Source organism: Canis lupus, chromosome 5 (assembly GCF_011100685.1).
Source record: "Canis lupus familiaris isolate Mischka breed German Shepherd chromosome 5, alternate assembly UU_Cfam_GSD_1.0, whole genome shotgun sequence".
In the NCBI taxonomy this organism is placed as follows: domain Eukaryota; kingdom Metazoa; phylum Chordata; class Mammalia; order Carnivora; family Canidae; genus Canis; species Canis lupus.
Genome location: NC_049226.1, coordinates 7,371,530 through 7,390,173, shown reverse-complemented (window position 1 = coordinate 7,390,173; position 18,644 = coordinate 7,371,530). Strand labels below are relative to the sequence as shown.

At 43.8% G+C, this 18,644-nt stretch overlaps 1 long non-coding RNA gene across 9 annotated transcripts in view; it reads left to right on the top strand.

The window, feature by feature from the left end:
- Positions 1-18,644, top strand: part of LOC102153283 — a 93,658-nt gene that overhangs the window by 45,526 nt on the left and 29,488 nt on the right. For all 9 annotated transcript variants that reach the window (XR_005359064.1, XR_005359062.1, XR_005359061.1 and 6 more), the window contains one exon: positions 13,684-13,767. This is a non-coding gene — a long non-coding RNA (uncharacterized LOC102153283). The remainder of the gene's footprint in view (positions 1-13,683; positions 13,768-18,644) is intronic.

Genomic DNA, 18,644 nt, shown 5'->3' with positions numbered 1-18,644 from the left:
AATTACTAGACAGGAATTTAGTCTGAAAGGTGAGATGAGAGAGATTGGAGCTGGCGGGCCTCGGTTCACTGTCCCAGGGTTAATGTCTATGGACCGGGGAAGAGTGGATCCCTTTGGACCTAGAGGATAGGACGAAATTTGGGGTTCTAGATACCCTGTGTCCTGATGGTCAAAAAATCCCAAATGCAAACGTCAAATCCACCCCACAGGGAAACAGACGTATTCAGAATGTTTTTGCAAAATGACTACAGCAGTATAATAGAAAAAATTCTATCTAATTTCTCTGCTGCCTCATGAGAAGTCAGGGCCCCAGGTCCAGAGCGTCACCCCACCCTGGGGCAGCCCCCTGAGAAGACTCCATCCCCACCTTGAATGTCTGATGGGAAATATTTATTTTGACTTTTGTGTTCATTTCTCCATTTGGCTCTTAGCGCCTGAACCTCACGACCCCAATGTGTTTTGTTTCTTGGCTACTGCTATTTTGGGTTGGTGAAGTCATGTCTTAAGTGAGGACGTGTGGTCAGACAGTGAGAGCCCACATTTCCGGGCCCCAGCATCTGTCCCGGAGAATGAAAACACCCCGAGCTGCTTCTTTCTCCCCACTCTGTTTTCCAGGAGGCCGCTGGACCGATTTCAAGTGCAGAAGGTGGAACAGGGTAGAGTGAGACCTCTGTGCTGGGCCGTGGGGCCATGTAGCAGAACTTCTGATTAGGCAGGTTGGGTCCCCTTTGAAGCATCCTGAAGATTCATAAAGATGGTCACAGAAAGGAATGACGTGGGACCCCAGGGGGGGAGTGGATGGAGGGGAGAGGCACCCGGGTGGCCCGAAACGCAAAGCCTGGGGGTGGAGGCACTTTGAATCTCAACATCTCTGCTGCAACACAGCCCAAGTGGGCTTGTGAACCTCTAGAGCTTCCTTCCTGGGCAGGCACTGGTCTTGCCTGGAGTGGACCAAGTATCCACTTGACCCTGAAGACAAAAGACAAGGCTCAGCTAGGCTTCCCCCCACTGGACATCACATCCATTCTGACCTCGGACCCTGAGTACACAAGCAAGGCATCCAGCGAGCCAGTTCCCCTCGCTCCCCTCCTTCCTGCTCCAGCTATAATTGGGAAAATGCTTTCCTGTCTTAAAAATGCATGGGCACAGAAGATGAATGGGGATGGAGGGCTAAATCCACTATTACTATTCTACTCGACCCTGTTGTTTATTTTCCACGGAAACTAAATAATGGATCTAAACTGTTTGCTATTACTTTAAGGAGCTGCTCATGCATCGTAGAAATCTTTGAAAACATTCTCTTTAGATTCATGATTCTACTTCAAATAAAGCTATTTCTCCCCATCTCCCCCTCCCTGATTTTTTTCTTTTCTTTTCTTTTTCTTTCTTTCTCTCTCTCTTTCTCTCTCTTTCTTTTCTTTCTTTCTTTCTTTCTTTCTTTCTTTCTTTCTTTCTTTCTTTCTTTCTTTCTTTCTTTCTTTCTTTCTTTCTTTCTTTCTTTCTTTTCTTTTTTCAAAATCTTCCAGAGGAAAAAGAACCTTACTGGGCCAGGAATTTCAGCAACAGGTTTTGTTTATCCCAGAGCTGGTGTCCTCAGGTTTGGGACTGGCCTTATTGAAAATGTCAGAGCATAGGCTTCCCAACCGCAGGCCTCAGGACTAACTCTAGGGACTTGGGCTCTCTGTCGACACTTCCTGTTTCCCTCAATATTGACGTGACATGGGAGCTGCACGGAGGGAAGATAATTAGCTAAGGCTGTATAGGAATCTGATGGTAGTTAAAATTCTCAGGGCTTCCTTCAATTCTTAGGATTCTTAATTTTTATCTCTTAGACCACGAAACCAAGGGCTGATATTCCAAAGGAAAAAAGTTTCTGAATTCCTTAATGGTGCATTACATAATTGTCTAATCATATAGTATCCCCATATTTGTAGGGGACTTAGTGAGCATGTGTTCTGACTCCATCTCATTATTGGTGAAGAAGGCAATTTTAGGAAAGGATTCACCTGCTTGGCTGGCTCAAGGTCATCAGAGCAGGTGGTGATGGGACCGAGCTGGAGACTCAGGCATCCTGGTCCAGGCGCTCTTGCCTTCCTCTCCCCAGACTCATGATTTCCATGGGAAATGGGGATTTGGAAGGCACATTTGGTGATTTGGGTTTCACATCTGTTGGACAGTTGCTATGCAAAGAGCAGTCTCTTGAAAGCATACTGCACAAGGTTCTACTGACCACAGTGGGTCTAGAAGACATAGTTCCCCTATCTCCCAGAGCTCATGAAGTGAGAGGCCCCCGGCCTTACTTGGCTTCTTCTCCATTCACTGAAGCAGTGGTTCTTAGCCAGGAGCTCCTGTTCTAGCCACCAGAGCACATTTTGAAAAGCATGTACCTGCAACTACTGAATGAGACTTTCTGTAGGAAGGTGGGATGCATGTGCACTTTGCATAGCCTCCAGAGGGGGATTTGAGGAAACCCAATGTGACAATAGTGAGAACTCACAGGGAATCCAGCTCTGAAGCACCCCGAGGATTGATAAGGGCAGTCATGGAAAGGAATGAAGTCTGACCCCAGGGAGGGAGGGGATAGAGTGGGTTTCTGTTGGCAGTCTGGAGGAAATCCCCAGAGCAGAAGAAGGACTCATCCTATTCTTTTCCCTAATCTCACCTGGGAAATACCCTGGATGAGATGTGTGTGTAGAGGATGTGGGGCCACCAAATTGATATGAAAACAAACAAACAAACAAAACCCATCCATTTCAGCCAGGCCCATCTTGTTGCCCTTAGTGCTTCTGGGAGAAATAGCAAGCAGAGACCAGGTACAAGATGCTTGTCTCTCTCCCAAACCATGCAGAACAATGCTGGGATTGATATCACAGGGTGAAACCTAAAACATCCCCTTTAGTCGATCTCTCTCTCTCTCTCTCTCTCTTACCTACAGTCCTAACACTAGAGAACAAATCAGGGTGAGAGGGAGCCCTTGGCTGTAGGGAGAATCAGCCTGAGCCAATGGCTATTTTCAGCTTATAACCTCTAGGATAAAAGCTTCCCCACAGAGTTGGGAGAAATCTCACCTAATTTGCTCCTGATCTGGCCCACAGGTCATCAGTCTGCTGTTCCAAGACCCCAGTCCTGCTTCTGAATAACTAGGACTTAGGAGGGGCAAGCTTCTCTCCTGAAAACCTAATCGTACCATGTGGCCAGGAGCGCAGGTGGGAGGAGACCAAAGGGGACAGAGCAGACACTTGGCTCACAGCTATTGCTATGTCAGCCAAGCCGCCTTGCCAGCCCTCCTGTCCATCCCTGGATTTGGGCTGGCAGCAGAAGTGAGAGGGAGGAGGGAGGCAGAAGGGGCATTACAGCAAAAGGAGACTATAGAAGCATCTGGAAATAGAGATTGTTTCCAGCCATGAATCATCAGTTCTTCCATGAGGGAGGGCCTCTAGCTCTCTTGGAGACACAAGCAGGCAGGTTTCTGAGCAGGCTCTGGCTAAGGCCAGGTATCTTCAGATGAGTCTGCAATGCCCGGAGGAAAGAATAATAACAAAATGACCACAGCCTCATTTTCAGGGCCATTTTCCCATGGAATCAAAGCTGGGGGGCAGTGAGCCATATTTAGCTACAAGATGTACATTGATCAACTTGTTTTAAATTGAATTTAAAATGCTTTAGTTGGGGAATGCACTTCCTAATTTGCCCCACTCCTGGGTTTCCTATTATATTATGCCATGGTGGTTTAACTTTTATACTGTTGTTTTATATAATGGGCCCTATTGCCCTCTGAGTTTTCTGACGTCCCTACTATATTTGTGAAACCGCACAAATTACTATTTCCCTTCTTACAGGTAAAGAAGTTTTGAATAAGAGACAGCTCAGATTTTGGCTGAGCTCTTGTGGCCTGTGAGTGTCCGAGGCAGGACTCAAAACTCTTGACTTGTAGGCTAAAAGCATTTACTCCCAGGCCACACATACCCAATCTCTTGGAGCCCTTGGCCCAGGCCCACACCAAAATCCCACTATCTCCCACTATCTCCCTCCCCTAACCACCCCCCACCCTGACATGTGCATGTGTGTGCTTATACGTGTGCACACGCATGCTTTTATGGCATCATTGGTCCCTGAGATACCCTAGTATGTTTTTCTCTTCCTCCTCCTTTGGCTTCTAGATGACTCTGAAACTCAGGGGCAAGATCTTCATCTCCCCCATGATTAGTGATGCTGAGCATCTTTTCATGCATTTGTTGGCCAGTTGCATGTCATTTTTGGAGAAATATCTGCTCAATTATCCCATTTTTAAATTGTGTCTTTTGGTTTTTCTTTGTTGTTATTGTGTTTTTGTTTGATTGTTTTTTGTTTTTTTTTTTCGCTACTGAGTCTTGGAAATTTCTTCAAATTCAAGAAACAAAGTAGGATGGCGACTGTCGGGGGCTGAGAGTGTGGAAATGAGGGGTTGCTGTTCAGTAGGTGTAAAGTTCCAGTTAAGAAATATGGATACATTGTAGAGATTGCTGTACAACACCGAGCCTATGGTTCACAAAACTGAATCATGCACTTAAGAATGTGTTAAGATGGAGATCTCAAATTAAGTGTTCTTGCCCTAATAAAACAGAAGAAGGACGAAGAGGAGGAGGAAGAGAAAAAACTTAGGAGGGAGAAGGTGGGCACCACAGGAGGGTGATGGAATTTGCACTACATCCTCAGACAAGGCAGCAAAAGTCTGGAATTGTAGGATCAAAATCTATATTCCCTTTACCCTTCTCAGTCTTGTTACCAAGGATTGAAAGGGCCCTGAGGTTGAAAACCCGTCCTGAAAGAGACCAGATTTGCAAATACAGGATTTGCATTTAACTTCCTCCAATGGCAAAAGCATGCACCTGCATGTTGAGGCCGAAATTCTGGGGATGTTGCTTATGGTTTAAAAATTCTCCTCAGTTTTCAAAATCCACATGTGTCATCCCTTGGGAATCCGCCTCAGTGGGATCGGTGACAACCAGAGTAAGTCATCTGGCAGCAGGTTGCGTGCAGTCCCGGCTGATGGAAATTGCTGGGTCTGCTCTCTACTGAGCAGAAAGCTGTTGGGCCCAAATTACTTTCTGCACAAGTATGAAGGAGTGGTTCTGTCATCCTGACCCTTCAGGCTAACGGAACTCAAAGGTCTAACCTTTCTTATCACCCCTGCAAAGTGTTTTCTGTGATGAAAAAAGAAAGTGTGTTTACTTCCCTTTGAGAATCATTCCTTTCCCATCGTGAAGGCCAGGTCATTTTCAGGATGGCAGTGAAGCATGGGAAGGCTTAATGGCAACTGGGATGAGGTCTGCCGGGGTGCTGGGGCTGGTTTCCCGTGTAACTGGGGCAGATGCAGAAGAGGGTAGGGCCCTCTCTTGTGGTCCTGTGGGTGAATCCATTTGGAAGGGCTTATGCACAGTGATGTTAGGTAGGGACATCAATTCACGACAAAGTCAGGCTCAGGACAGATCTGCCTATCCAAACCACCCTGATTTTCTCTTGTCTTGACTTTGATGTTGGACCACTCCTTCCCACCTTCTCGGTTTGGTGATTCACGCAGGTAAGAGGGAAAGCAGCAGGGTGCCTGCCTTAAACACCTGCTAGCTTCCCAGGTGCTCCAGCATCACCCTGGCTATCCTAGGCCTCACTGCTGACTCCTTCCAGGAACTCTGAGTGGATCCAGCAGAGGAGCTAAATAAACCACGGTGTGGATTGAGGGCCAAGAAACAGGGGTGGGAGGAGAATGGTTTTGGAAATAGTACTGAAAAATGGTCAGTACTATTCAAAATGATTGAATTTTCTTGGAAGTAAAAGGGAAGACCAGGACCCAGAAACAGGTTGACATCAAGGGGTTGATGTGAGCAGGGGTGGGGTGAGGTGAGGTTGATTTGGAAGATAAGCCAGGGTGGAGAATAAAAAGGTATATTTCAGGGAATTGGAAATAAAAATAAACTCTGATTAGACACATGGGGATCAGACAGGAGATTCCCAAAGAATGTGCTCATTGGGAGCCTTGACTGGAATCTTGATGGTCAGTGGGACTTGGCCTCATTTGCCATTCCTGTGACATGGTCCCTGCCTCTGCTCTTCCCATGTCTTTCTCTTCTGCTCCAACCACACAGAACATCTTTCAGCTTCTCAACCACCCTTCATCCTCTCCACCATCAGCTCTTCACATCCTCTGTTCTCTCTTACTCGAACATTCTAACCCTTACCTCATCACTTGGCTAATAAATGTCTCTTCATTTCAGGCACTGGCCTAAAAGTCACAACCTCTAGGAAGCCTTCCCTGACCACCCTCTTCAGTTTTGGCTCAATGCTTCCTCCCTGTTCCCTCATTGCTCCTGTACTTTATCTATCTCAGTATTTGGCACAGCTCCTTGCGATTGCTTATTCATTGTTATTCTCCCCCAACAGACTCTAAGGGTCAAGAAAGCAAGGGACCACATCTATATTGATTCTGGCCATTCCAATACTTAGCAAAGTGCTTACCATCAGTAAATTGCAAGTAAATTTATTCCTTTTTTTAAGATTTATTTATTTATTTGAGAGAGAGAGAGAGAGAGAGAGATGAGTGGGAGGGGCAGAGAAGAGAAAGAATCTCAAGCCAGTGCTGCGTTGAGCATGGAGCCTGATGCAGGGCTTAATCTCTCAACCTTCAGATCATGACCTGAACTCAAATCAAGAGTCAGATGCATACCTGACTGTGCCACCCAGATGCCCCTATTGATTTGTGAAAGTGATCCAGTTAGTTTCTTTTCCCTGCCCTGAAGAGAGGGTCAAACATAGTTTCTGACAAGAAAGACCAAGTTTAGCATCAGATGTGATTATTTTATTGTCCAAAGTATTTGGTCTTGTCTCCTCAGCCAACCACAGGCCCCTTGGGGGTAGAATCTGGGTGTTCTCCTTCACCTTCCACTCTCCCACTGTAGGCCATCTCCTTCCACAAAGTCCAGTGCTGGACCTACAGTAGATGCTCAATTAAGAAAAAAAGTGTTATTTGATTGCAGTGGTTAGCTATCAGAAAAAGGGTATTATCTCTGCTTTAAGAGATAAAACAATTTGCTTCAAACTTGCCAGAGTGTTTGGAATCAGACAAGAGTTCTTTTTAAAATGGGAAAACGGGACTTTAATAGGTCTTGCCCTCCTTCTTCCCTTACAGAAGATAGAACAGGCATTTCATTCAGTTGGAGATGCCGTCTGCAGCAAATAACCCTTGGGATTTGAGAGGGATTATTTGGCCACTGGAGGGCTCTTGCATTTTTCCATGTAATGCAATTGAAACCTATTCAGAATGACTAAATAATTAATGCCACATTCTACGAAGTGTGCTCCCCAGTTTCTATCACAATTTTTTTTTAACAATGCAGAATTTCAAGAAGACTAGACTTAATTTACTGTGTGTTTTGCTTCTTCAACAAAAACATGAGATAAATAATTTCCCCACATCATGGCTTTACGTTTCCCCATAAATAGGGCATCTGTTAACATGGATTATTATGTATGCGATACTAACATGATTAGGCTCAAACAGTCACCCAAAAAGCTAATTTTTTTAGAGGAATGACTCATGAAAAAATGAGAACAAGAATCAAGAGAGGAAAAAATATTAAGGAAATATCTATAAAGGCAAGAAGTTAGGAGTAAGCTTGGCATTTTGGAGTAAGAGACTGAGAATTATTTTTCAGCCATATTTATCGTGGACCTACTATGTGTTGAGCACTGTGCTAGCTAGCAGACATACAAATAACAGTTCTAATAATAACAATAGCAGCCTAGTGCACTAAGGCCCAGGATTTTCCCCTGTTTACCACTAATTCTAGAACCCTACATCAGAGCCTGACTTGTAGTAGGTATGAAATAACATGAAGTACCTATGTAATGTTTACTGGGTGGTTTCTTTATGTCTTGGATTATTTTAATAATTTTATATGTGTCGTTAATCCTCACAGTAGTAGTACTACCTCAGTGCTCAGTAGTAGTACTACCCTTATTTTATAGGTGGGAGCTAAAGCTAAGTGGAGGATCACTAGAGATGGAATTCAAATCTGTCTGACATCAAGTCTGATATTAAAAATGTGCTCCCAATCATTATACTCTATAAAGATGATATGCCTACAATCTGGGTGTTCATACTAGTGCCAGAAATAAATGTGCAAGCAAGTAGCCAAAATAAAAGTAATGCAATTGGAGAAAGGCTTATGTTGTATTACGTGTCTGCCTGGAACATTCTTCACAAGCCTCAGGAAGGAGTTAAAATTTGATCTGGTTCATGAAGATGATGTGACACAGCTGATTCCTAGAAGACATGCTGCATGGGTGAGATACAGACCTTCCAGGTTGTGAGTCCATTGGGAGTATTTGTTCCTGGACAGCAACCTGTCTTATGCGGACTGCTATACTGTGTGGTATGAAGGGTTCTTTTGAAGTGTAATAAAAAGTAATTATATATACTTTTAACTTTTTGAAGTATAATATACATATTGAAAAGTGCACACTGATAAAGTGTACAGATCAATGGATTTTCATAAACTGAACAAAGAACAAGGAACAGAATTCTAGCTGCATCCCAGTAACCCGTGTAATGCTTGCCCTACTTGGGGTTCTCAGGGTTGGTATAACAAATTGCCAAAACCTAAGTGGCTTAAAACAACAGAAATGTGTTCCCTTACAGTTCCAGACTTCAGAAATCTGAAGTTAAGGTGTTGGCATGGTTAGCTTCTTCTGGAGGCTTTGAGGGATCATCCGCTCCATGCTTTCCTTCTGGCTTCTGGGGTCTACCAACAAACCTTTGCCCTACTTGGCATGTAGAAGCACTGCTCCAACCTCTGTCTCTGCCTTCGCATGGCCCTCCCTTCTGTGTGTGTCCCACATCTCCCTCTCCTTTCTCCTCTGAGGACACCATCCATTAGACTTTTAGAGCCACCCTAATCCAACATGATCTCATCTTGAGATCTTTAACTAATTACAATTCCAGGAACTCTATTTCCAAAGAAGCTCACATGTACAAGTATTAGGGGAAAGGAGCCAGATGTATCTTTCTGGGAGGCATTGGTTAACTCATCACAATCCCTTGCAGTCACGACTTCCCCAAGAGAAATACTGCCCTGGCTTTTAACAGTTGAACCTGTTTTTCTACTTCGCATGAAAGGAATCATACAGTTCATATTATTTATGTTCGGCCTCTTCTCCTCAAAATTATATTTGTGAGATTCATTTATATTGCTGCATATAACTTTAGAACATTTCTATCTATCATCTATCTATCTATCATCTATCTATCTATCTATCTATCTATCTATCTATCTATCTATCTATATCTATCATCTATCTATCTATCGAGAGAGAGAGGAGGGAAGAGCAGAAAGGGAGGAGAAAGAGAGAATCCTCAAGCAGCCTCCCTGCTGAGCACAGAGCCTGATGTGGGACTTGATCTCAGGGCCCTGAGATCATGGCTTGGGCCTAAATTGAGAGTCAGACACCTTAACTGACTGAGCCACACAGTTCCTCCAGCTCTAGAAATTCCTTATCATTGATTTCATTATGTGAATATAACTTATCCATTATACTACTAAGGGCATTTAGATATACTTCACTTTGATGGTGTTACAAATAATGCCCCTCTGAACATCTTTGTACACTTCTTTTAGTTGAGTTTGCACATGGATTCATCTTGGGTACGTATATATTGGGAGAGAAGTGCTAGGTCATAGCATGTACACATGATCAGTTTCCCCAGGACTTTCAGATCATTTTCCAATATGGTTATACAAAAACTGATATAAACAGAGGAGTAGCAGGACTTGATTTTCACATTTAAAAGATCACTGGCTGTAGGAATACAATGGCACAGAGGTTTAGCTTCAAGACAACACTCACAAAAGAAAGCTGTAGGAAGCAAATCTAAAAGAAAGCTGGGATCAGAGTACAGAGGGTTCTCACTCTTAGCTTAGAACTTGGGCTCCTTTTGTCAGGAAAAATGCCTTTAAAAAAAAAAAGATAATATTATTAGATTTATTCCTCAGGAAGATGGACAGGGGCCAGGTGGGAACAGACTCTGGACCTTGAAGGGAGATCCTGAGTATATGAGCTCGGGGATGTGGTAAGAGGGATACAGAGGGGGTGAATGAGATAATCCTGCGTGGAGCCTAGAGATGATCCTTGCCATATCCAGAATGTGGTGTGCAAGAGAAAAGGAGGAGTCAGTGATGCCTTCTAGGTTTCCAATATTTCCAGAACCCTTTGTCCAGGGCAGTAGAATGGGGGTGGACCTAACTTACCGTTTTCATACCAACACTCTGTATGGGTGTGGTTGGGTTAGAATTTATGCCGCCTTGGCAGCATCTATCAAAGGGCTTTTCTCCAGACCAATAAAGAGCCCTTATCAACAACATGTGCATCTGTCAGCATTGGACAGAAAGCCCTGAGGCCACATGGAAATGTGCCATCACCTCTATTTCTAAACATTGGAAAGGAGAGAAAAGGGAATGTAGACTCATTCAACCGACATTCAAGGACTCACTGCAAAACACAGTCTCTCAGCAAAGCGGGGTTTTGATCACAAAAGCCTGTTGAGGGAATTAGGGAAGTCTGGAAAAGTAAACACTTGATCTGCCTAAGGGCATCCGGGAGGAAGATGGTGGAGAACATTTCACCTGGGTTTTGAAAGATGAATAGAAGTTTTCAGAAGGAGAAAGGGCTGGGAAATTGAGGCTACAGAGCAGACTTGGGTGAAGGCCATTCCTAGTAGAGGAAATTGCATGTACCAAGATGCCAAGAAATGAAAAAGAATTGCTACAGGTATTGTGCCCTTACTGTATACCAAGTACCAGGCTGAGAATTTGATCGAGGGCTACTCACTAGGTCCTCTCCATACCCATCAAAGCAGGTATACTTCTTATCTCTCATTTTATAGATGAAAAAACATGGAGGTTAAAGAGGCCAAGCTGCTCAACCCTAGGACATGCAGCTCCTAGGAGACAGAGCTGTAATTCTGACCCCAGGGCTCAGACTTCTAATTACCATGAGCTCCCCTACTCCCCAAGAAGTTGTGAATGGTGTGGGCATTAATGCAGGTGCTTGCATCTTGCTCACCATGAAGTCATGGCAGGTAAACTCTTCATCCAAAGCCACGATGGCTGGTGGCAGATGATTTCCCCAAATTCTCTTCCAGGCCATGCTCAGAGAAACAGGAGTGCCACATCAAGACTTTGAAAAAAATGCTGGTGACATTTACCTATGTTGGTATATCAGAATAAAAATATCCCCTCCTGACCCTTCTTTTAACCCCTTCTTTTCAGCTCAGCACTCCTCAATTTTGCCTCTGCTCCAGTTTCTTTCCCTCTTTGAAGATGCATCAGGTCTCAAGTTCAGCTTAATCCAACTGCTAGATGTATTATTCATTTCTACTCTTTAATGATGTGATAAGGTTTCTGGAAATAGGAAAAGGCTCATTAAACTGTCATTTGAATATAGATCACACCTAAATTCTAAGGAAGACAAAGTCTGCCAGCCGGGGATGCATTTGCCTTCCCAACACAGCTCTCTACAAACTGGGAAGGCACAAAGTAGCATTTCAAAGACAAGATCCTCCAGATTAGCATGTATTCTTGATTTATTCTGTAATTAACTATAACTCACAAACAGAATGAGGGGTTCAGAGAGACAGCGAGTGAATATGAGCCAAATGAAAAAGGATTCTGGGATGTCAAACACGGTGAGATGTGTGTTTTGTCCCTGTCTGTGAGCAGTGGTTTGATCGGGCAGGCTCTATTTGAGGTAGGGGAATATGTAGGGATTTTAATTTGACTTGCATGGCTTAGAACACAACATCATCCCTGGCTGCAGAAATTGATTTGAGAATACAACTTGCCTGTCACTTTCCTTCTGTGTTTGCCTTCACATTTGAGAAGGTGCTAGAAAATGCAGGAGCAAGAATATGCCCAGCTCTTTATCTACCTCTTGATCCATAGAGAATCTGAAAATAATAAGAGGTAACTCGTATTAAAATCTTACGTCACAACCGACACTGTCCTAAGTGGTCAGTGCATGTGGTCTCTTATTTTTCTCATCCAACCTCATGAGACAGGCCAGTTTTGCCCTCAGACTCAGAAAAGAATGGTCTCTACCTGGACCTTTTTTAAGTGGGTCTATTTTGGCTCTTCTCCAGATGTGTGCCTTCCCAGAGGTTAAGAAGTAGCTCCATGGGGGCTAAAGGACATACCCACCAGACACCTGGGACAAAGCAGTTTCCTTCTCTAATGTCCCTGGATCGAATTGAGGTTATGAGCAGGCCTCCTACCTGGGTCTGTCTTTGATGCAGACTCTGTTCATAATATGAACCCACGTCTCCAAGCCAACTGTATGGCCTACGGACACACAGAGTGTTTTGTGTGAGCTGAACCACTAGCAAATTTACTTGCATGGGACTTGGAATGTCTGTAAGAGTCAGATGTGGAGAGAGGAGGGTGACCCTGGGGTGTGTTATCTCCTACACCAACAAGAATTCTAAACTCAAACTTTGTGCTTCCTTCCAGGTGATTATAAACGTGTCTGTCATGGTAGGAGACGTGTTTAATTCGTTTGCTTAACTTTTACTTTGGATATAGGCTGACATTTGTACTCTTGTTCTGGGCCCAATAACATTAGGGTGGGCTCAATGTAGAGATATTAATATCTATATTATATATAGATAGAAAAATGGAAAACTTAGTCACTGGTTGTTAAGTGCTGAATTCAGGCAGTCTTATTGCAGGATCTGTGCTCTCAGCTAGTCCCTGATACTTGCTCTTATGGGGACATCCTGGGAAGATATTCATTCAAGTCAGCTAATATCCCGACAGGATCAGAGCCTTTACACAAACATGGACACTTTTCCTCTTCCACCATGTTTTAGGATAAGAGGTGGAACTCTTGAAACCTCTGATGGGGTAAGTAGAGCGTGTGTCAGGGTGGAAAGGGATCAAGGGAGAACCAGACATATTGGAGACAGGGAAACCTGTTTGAGCCACCTTATCAGTGTCCTTTCCAAAAGTCCATAACCTGAATTTAACAATGAGCAAATAAACATATCTTGCAAGTCCAGAATGGAGCATGTGATAGATTTCTAAGATGGACCCCCAGACTCCTGCCTTTGGTTGTGCATGTCCTGTGTCACCCCCACTGTGGATGACAGGATTCACAGTCTCTTGATTATGGTATGTACCTGGCAAAGGTGAAAGGATCTTGCCAATGTAATTAAAGTCCCCAATCAGTTGACTTTCAGACTGTTAGTTGGAAGGAGATTACCCAGGTGGAATTGACTTCATTAGTAGGATGGCCTTAAACCAGGGCTCGACCCTTTCCCCTCTGAAAGAAGCAGCAGCACACATTCTCCTTTCAGCCTTGAAGAAGGAAGCTGCTGTGTTGTGGAGCGGGTCAACTGGGAGGTGGTGGCCTTGGGTAATGGAGGGTCTCAGACCTACGACTGCAACAAACCGAACTCTTCTAACACCAGTGAGCTTGGAAGGGAACCCCAAATGTCAGATGAGATCACAGCTCCCAGCACTTTGAGTTCAGTCTGATGAGACTCTGAGCAGAAGACCTGTGTGACTCAGGTGCAGGCTTCTGACCCACAGAAACTGGGAAATAGCAAAGGTGTGTTGTTTCAAGCTGCTAAATTTATGGTAATTTGTTTCACAACAGGAGACTAATGGAAGGGGGATTTTACAAGACAACTGGTTTGTACTCTCCAAAAATCATGACCACACACACACCAGACATCTAAAGGTAAGGGGAAGATTTTGGTTTAAGAGCAACTAGAGAGTAAGTAACGATACAGAACACCAACAATTGCAGAACCCCTTGGGGCCAGCAGCAATTTATGAAAGTTGGTTCACGCTGAGTTTCAACAACTCAATTTTTGTTTTCTTGCCTCTTGAACATCCTTTTCTCTGTGTTTCGAGCAGAGGGTAGGCCTTATGGCTTTGTTCTTTGCAATGTCCCATTGTGGATAGGGCTGGCTACCTGAGGCTAATTACACTGTCCCTTTGCTATGAAGAAGTGACCCCAGTCTCCAGCAGCTACTGGAAGGCCAGGACTTAATGGCAGTGGTGGAGTCATACAGATAAACATTAACGGTCCACACATATCTTCCTTCCATAGCTCTGAAGATTTGGGAGGTGGGGTTATGAGCCCCTTTGGCAAATTTATATTGGGATAAGGACAATACTTCTGCAACAAGGAATGTGTGCTTGGGAGGCCCTGATAACGTTTGCCTGCAGTACCCCACTTGTCATTTCCACTCTTAGAGGTGTACTCCCCACTTAGACTGCTGCCTTAGGAAGGAGAAAGTACCTGAAAATGGAATTTACATTAAGATGTGAATGATCTTTCTACAGCCTGAATGGTTCCTCCAACCACCACCAACAAACTCACATGTTGACCCCTTAACTCGCAATGTGATTATACTTTGGGAGGTAAGCAAGGTTAGATGAAGTTATAAAAATGGGGTCCTCATCTGATAGGTTGGGGGCCTTATAAGATGAGGAATACAGAATGCATGCACCAAGGAAAGGCCATGTGAAGGCCCAGTGAGAAGGTAGGTGATTGCCGCTAAGGAGAGGACTCCACCAAACATCAACCCCACCAGCACCTTGATCTGGGACTTTCCAGCCTCTAGAAAAGTAAGAAAGTAAATTTCTCTTGTCTCATCACCCCAGTCTGTGCATTTTATTATGGCAGCCCAAGCTGATGGGTATAGATCTTGACAAAAGTCTTTGTATTACCTGAAAGACTGCTGGGTAAGTCCAATGCTTAACCCAGAGGACAAGCTCTCTGATGGTGGAACTGCAGTTTTTGTGAAACTTTGATATTGGAAGCCAACATGAAGATCTCTAGATGGTTCTAATAATTTTACATATGGAGATGGGACTAGATGGGGCTATTGGAGGAATTGCAAAACAAGCGTGCGTGTGCACACATGTGCACAACCCCTCCCCCACACACACTGAGCACCAGAATTGCTGGATGGAAAACACATTAATTGAGCCAGGAAAAGATTTGTGGATAGAAATATATTTTATTCATTCATTCATTCATTCATTCATTCCACAGATAGGTATTAATCATTATAAAATCATTAATCATTATATAGCAGGAATGACATATTTCTAGGCAATGTGGAGCATATGAAGAAATATCAAGCTCTGTCCTTGGAGGGGTCCCAGATATACACAAACATAGGACAATGCACATACATTTTTTTAAATTCCTAAAATGAACTTTCCCTGTGCTACAAGCCTTGCCTTAGATTACTTCATTTCTATACAATCAGCCAAAGTGTGTATAATTACTTCTATTTTATATGTGTTCTGTTGAATCCCAGAGAGTTTAAATAACTCTCCAAAGTCACACAAACAAAACCAAACCATTGTTTGCTCTCCAATATAGCATCCTACATTAATTATGAATAAGGTGATGTCTGATTAACCATGTCCCTGAAAGACAGAAATAGGCTCTAAAGTGTTAGAGAAATCAGATTTTGACATCAGAGCTAAGAGTCAAGGAAAGCTTCATGGAGAAGGTGGCATTAAACTATTTATATAGAGGACACAGAAATGTGAGGGAGGACAGTCTAGGTAGTGATGGGCATGAGCTAAGTGGGAGCAGTGAGAGATCTATACTGGCCATGGCAGTAAGGACTGATTTGGTAGCATGGTTAGAAAAAAGAAGAGAGAAAAAGGAAGTGGTGAGGAGGAGGAATCTGAGGTGGAGAGCTTCTGGAACCCAAGTGGCCAGGCTCAGAGCTAGGGCCATAGCTGGAGAGAGCCTAAATCAGGGTGGGGGAGGGAAGAGCTGTGGAATGTGTCCTCACATTTGTTCTGGGTACGATGGTGGTCCCGATGTGCCACCCTGTGGTGCTGGGGAAGGGAGAGGCCAGGGATGTGTGCCATTGAGGAGGAGGATGAAGGTGAAGATGATGGCAAGAGGGTTGGCTTTAGTAAGTAGTTACTATGTGCTGTGCCCTGTAGCCAGTATTGTTATGGGTAAATGCGTACCAACAGTGCTGTACAACAATAGACACGGTTCACACCTCCACTGGGCAGAGGAGAAACACGTTGGGAGAGGTTAAGTAACTTGTCTAAGTTCCCCCCCACCTTGCACGAGGCAGGGACAGAGTCTGTGCCCAGGCTGTTGAGCACACCTCCGGAGCTGAAAGCACAGGGAGGGTCCCCCAGCTGAGAGGTGGCACATGCGGGAGATCCCCCCTGCATTTGCTGTCCTGCAGCCCACACCAGACGGGCCGTGGGGAACATGCAGAAAATACCACACCATCTAATTGATGACAAGAGTTTTGAAAATGTCTCTGTGTTCCTTAAAATAAGGAGTGCAGGCTCCTCATGCTGCCTCAGAACTTCTTTATCTTTTAACCATTTTCCCTTCAAATTTAACTCTGCTGCCTTCTGCACTGAGGATTACCTAAAGGCCAAGTTTGACATTCTTAATCCAACCATTTCTGAGTTATCTGAGAACAGAGAAGGTACAGGGATAAATGCTTGAAGCATTAACTCTGGAAGTGCCAGAGGGAACAGATGGGCAAGTTTGCTTCCCTGAGGACGCTGCAAGGCTCAGACCTACGGGGTACCCCTGTGAGCTGGGCAGAAATAGACTATCCTTTTAGGTCCCAGAGCCTCTAGTTTGTTTGGGCTATTTTTACAAACAGCCTACAGATAAACTACGTGGCCACTGAAATTGCTGGGAAGGTATTATTTCCCCAAAAGAGCTTAACTGGAGGAATTGGAGCCATACGAAGGCATTGACAAGCTCAGCTGTCAAGGAAAGTCAGCAGGTGTTTATTTTGCAGGTACCTGCCATGAACCCTGGGAAGCACTGGGCCAGGAGGAAGATAGGCAGAGGAAATATCCTATGAAAATAATCGAAACCTATAGGAATTTTTATTGCAATTCAGTCATTATTGGGCATCTGCCACACAGCAGACACGGTGTTCTGTGCTGTCTGGTGAGTCAGTGACAAACAAAGCAGACCTTGTCTCATGCCCTCACAGAACTCCTATTTTACAGTATTTATATGGAATTAAACCACTTCTCCCCAATTATATTCTGAATAGAAACAAAATAACAGGGAGGCACAGCAGAAATATATTCTTCATCTGAATTGAAAGATAGTAGGAGATTCTAACACATTATTCATTGCAATGATAGGGACAGTGACAGTGAGCCCACACGATCTTACACACCCCCCCCCACACACATCTACATACATGCACCTGTGTACGCGCACACGGCACACACACACATCCTTTATCTCATGTGTGAAGGATATATTCTTTTTTATAATTAGCTGAGAGAAAAGTTTGTGGTTTTTAGGTTTTAATAAAGAGAGAAAATACTGGGCAAAAATCCTCCCTATTAAGTGTCTTACAATTGGTTTCAAAAGACCTTCATATAGGAAATAACGAGAAAACAATTTAAGACGATACAGTCCAGTTCTGCTGTTATTCAGGCCACTTCCATCAAATTTAAACACAAATTCTTCCTCCTTAAGGGAACAGACTGCTTCTAAGAACTTGGCATTAATTACTGGGATGCAGATGGGTACAAATAGATGCTGCCAGCTACAAATGAGTCTTATCCGTCCAATAAATTAGGCCTCTTCAGGAATACGTTATACGTCCTGAAAGTCATAAAAGTGCATTTCTTAATAATTGTAACACTTCCCTAGTTTATTTCTAAATTCATCTGAATTGCTGGAGTTCACTCAGCTAACCAAAAGCTGATATATATGCTCAAGACATGATAATGTATTCTGAGGTAACCCAGTGAATAAAACCATCCCATAGGATACCTGCCCTCATGGAGCTTACATGCTACCAAGTGACCCAGGAACCCAGGTAAATAAACACATAAATTAAATCATTGTAGGTAAAAGTCTATGAAAAACAATAAGGCAATGATAAGGGGGAGAATTATGGTAGGGGTATATATATATATATATATATATATATATATATATATATTTTTTTTTTTTTTTTTTTTGCTTAAAGGTTTTATTTATTTATTTGAGAGAGAGGGAGAGCACAGAGGGACAGAGAGGGGGAGAAGTAGACTCCACACTGAGTAGAAAGCTCGACTTGGGGCTCGATCCCAGGACCCTGAGATCATGACCTGAGCTGAAAGCAGACACTTAACCAACTAAGCCAATCAGGTGCCCTGTAGGGGTCTACTTTAGAGGGCTCAGAAAAGGCTTAAGGATGAGTAAGGATTAGCAAAGTGACTAGCAGAGGATAGTATTTCTGCTGTCAGTAGAATGAATACAAGGGCCTGGTGTCTTCCAAGACCTGTGCAAGTCCATTGTGGCCACTGGCTAGTGAACAGGGAAAAGTATGGCCAGAAGCTAGAGAGAAGGACAAGGAGGTCAGATCCTATGGGACTTAAAAGATCACAGTAAGAAGCTTGGACTTTCTAAGTAGGATAGGACATCATCTGAGGGTTCTGAGCAGAATAGGAACATGATACAATTTGGAAATGGACAAGATTATTCCACTTCTGTGTGGAGAATAGATTAGAAGCCTGGGATGGAAAACAGACCTGGGATGGAAACCAGACCTGGGATGGAAACCAGATGGAAACCTGGGTGAAGAAGCT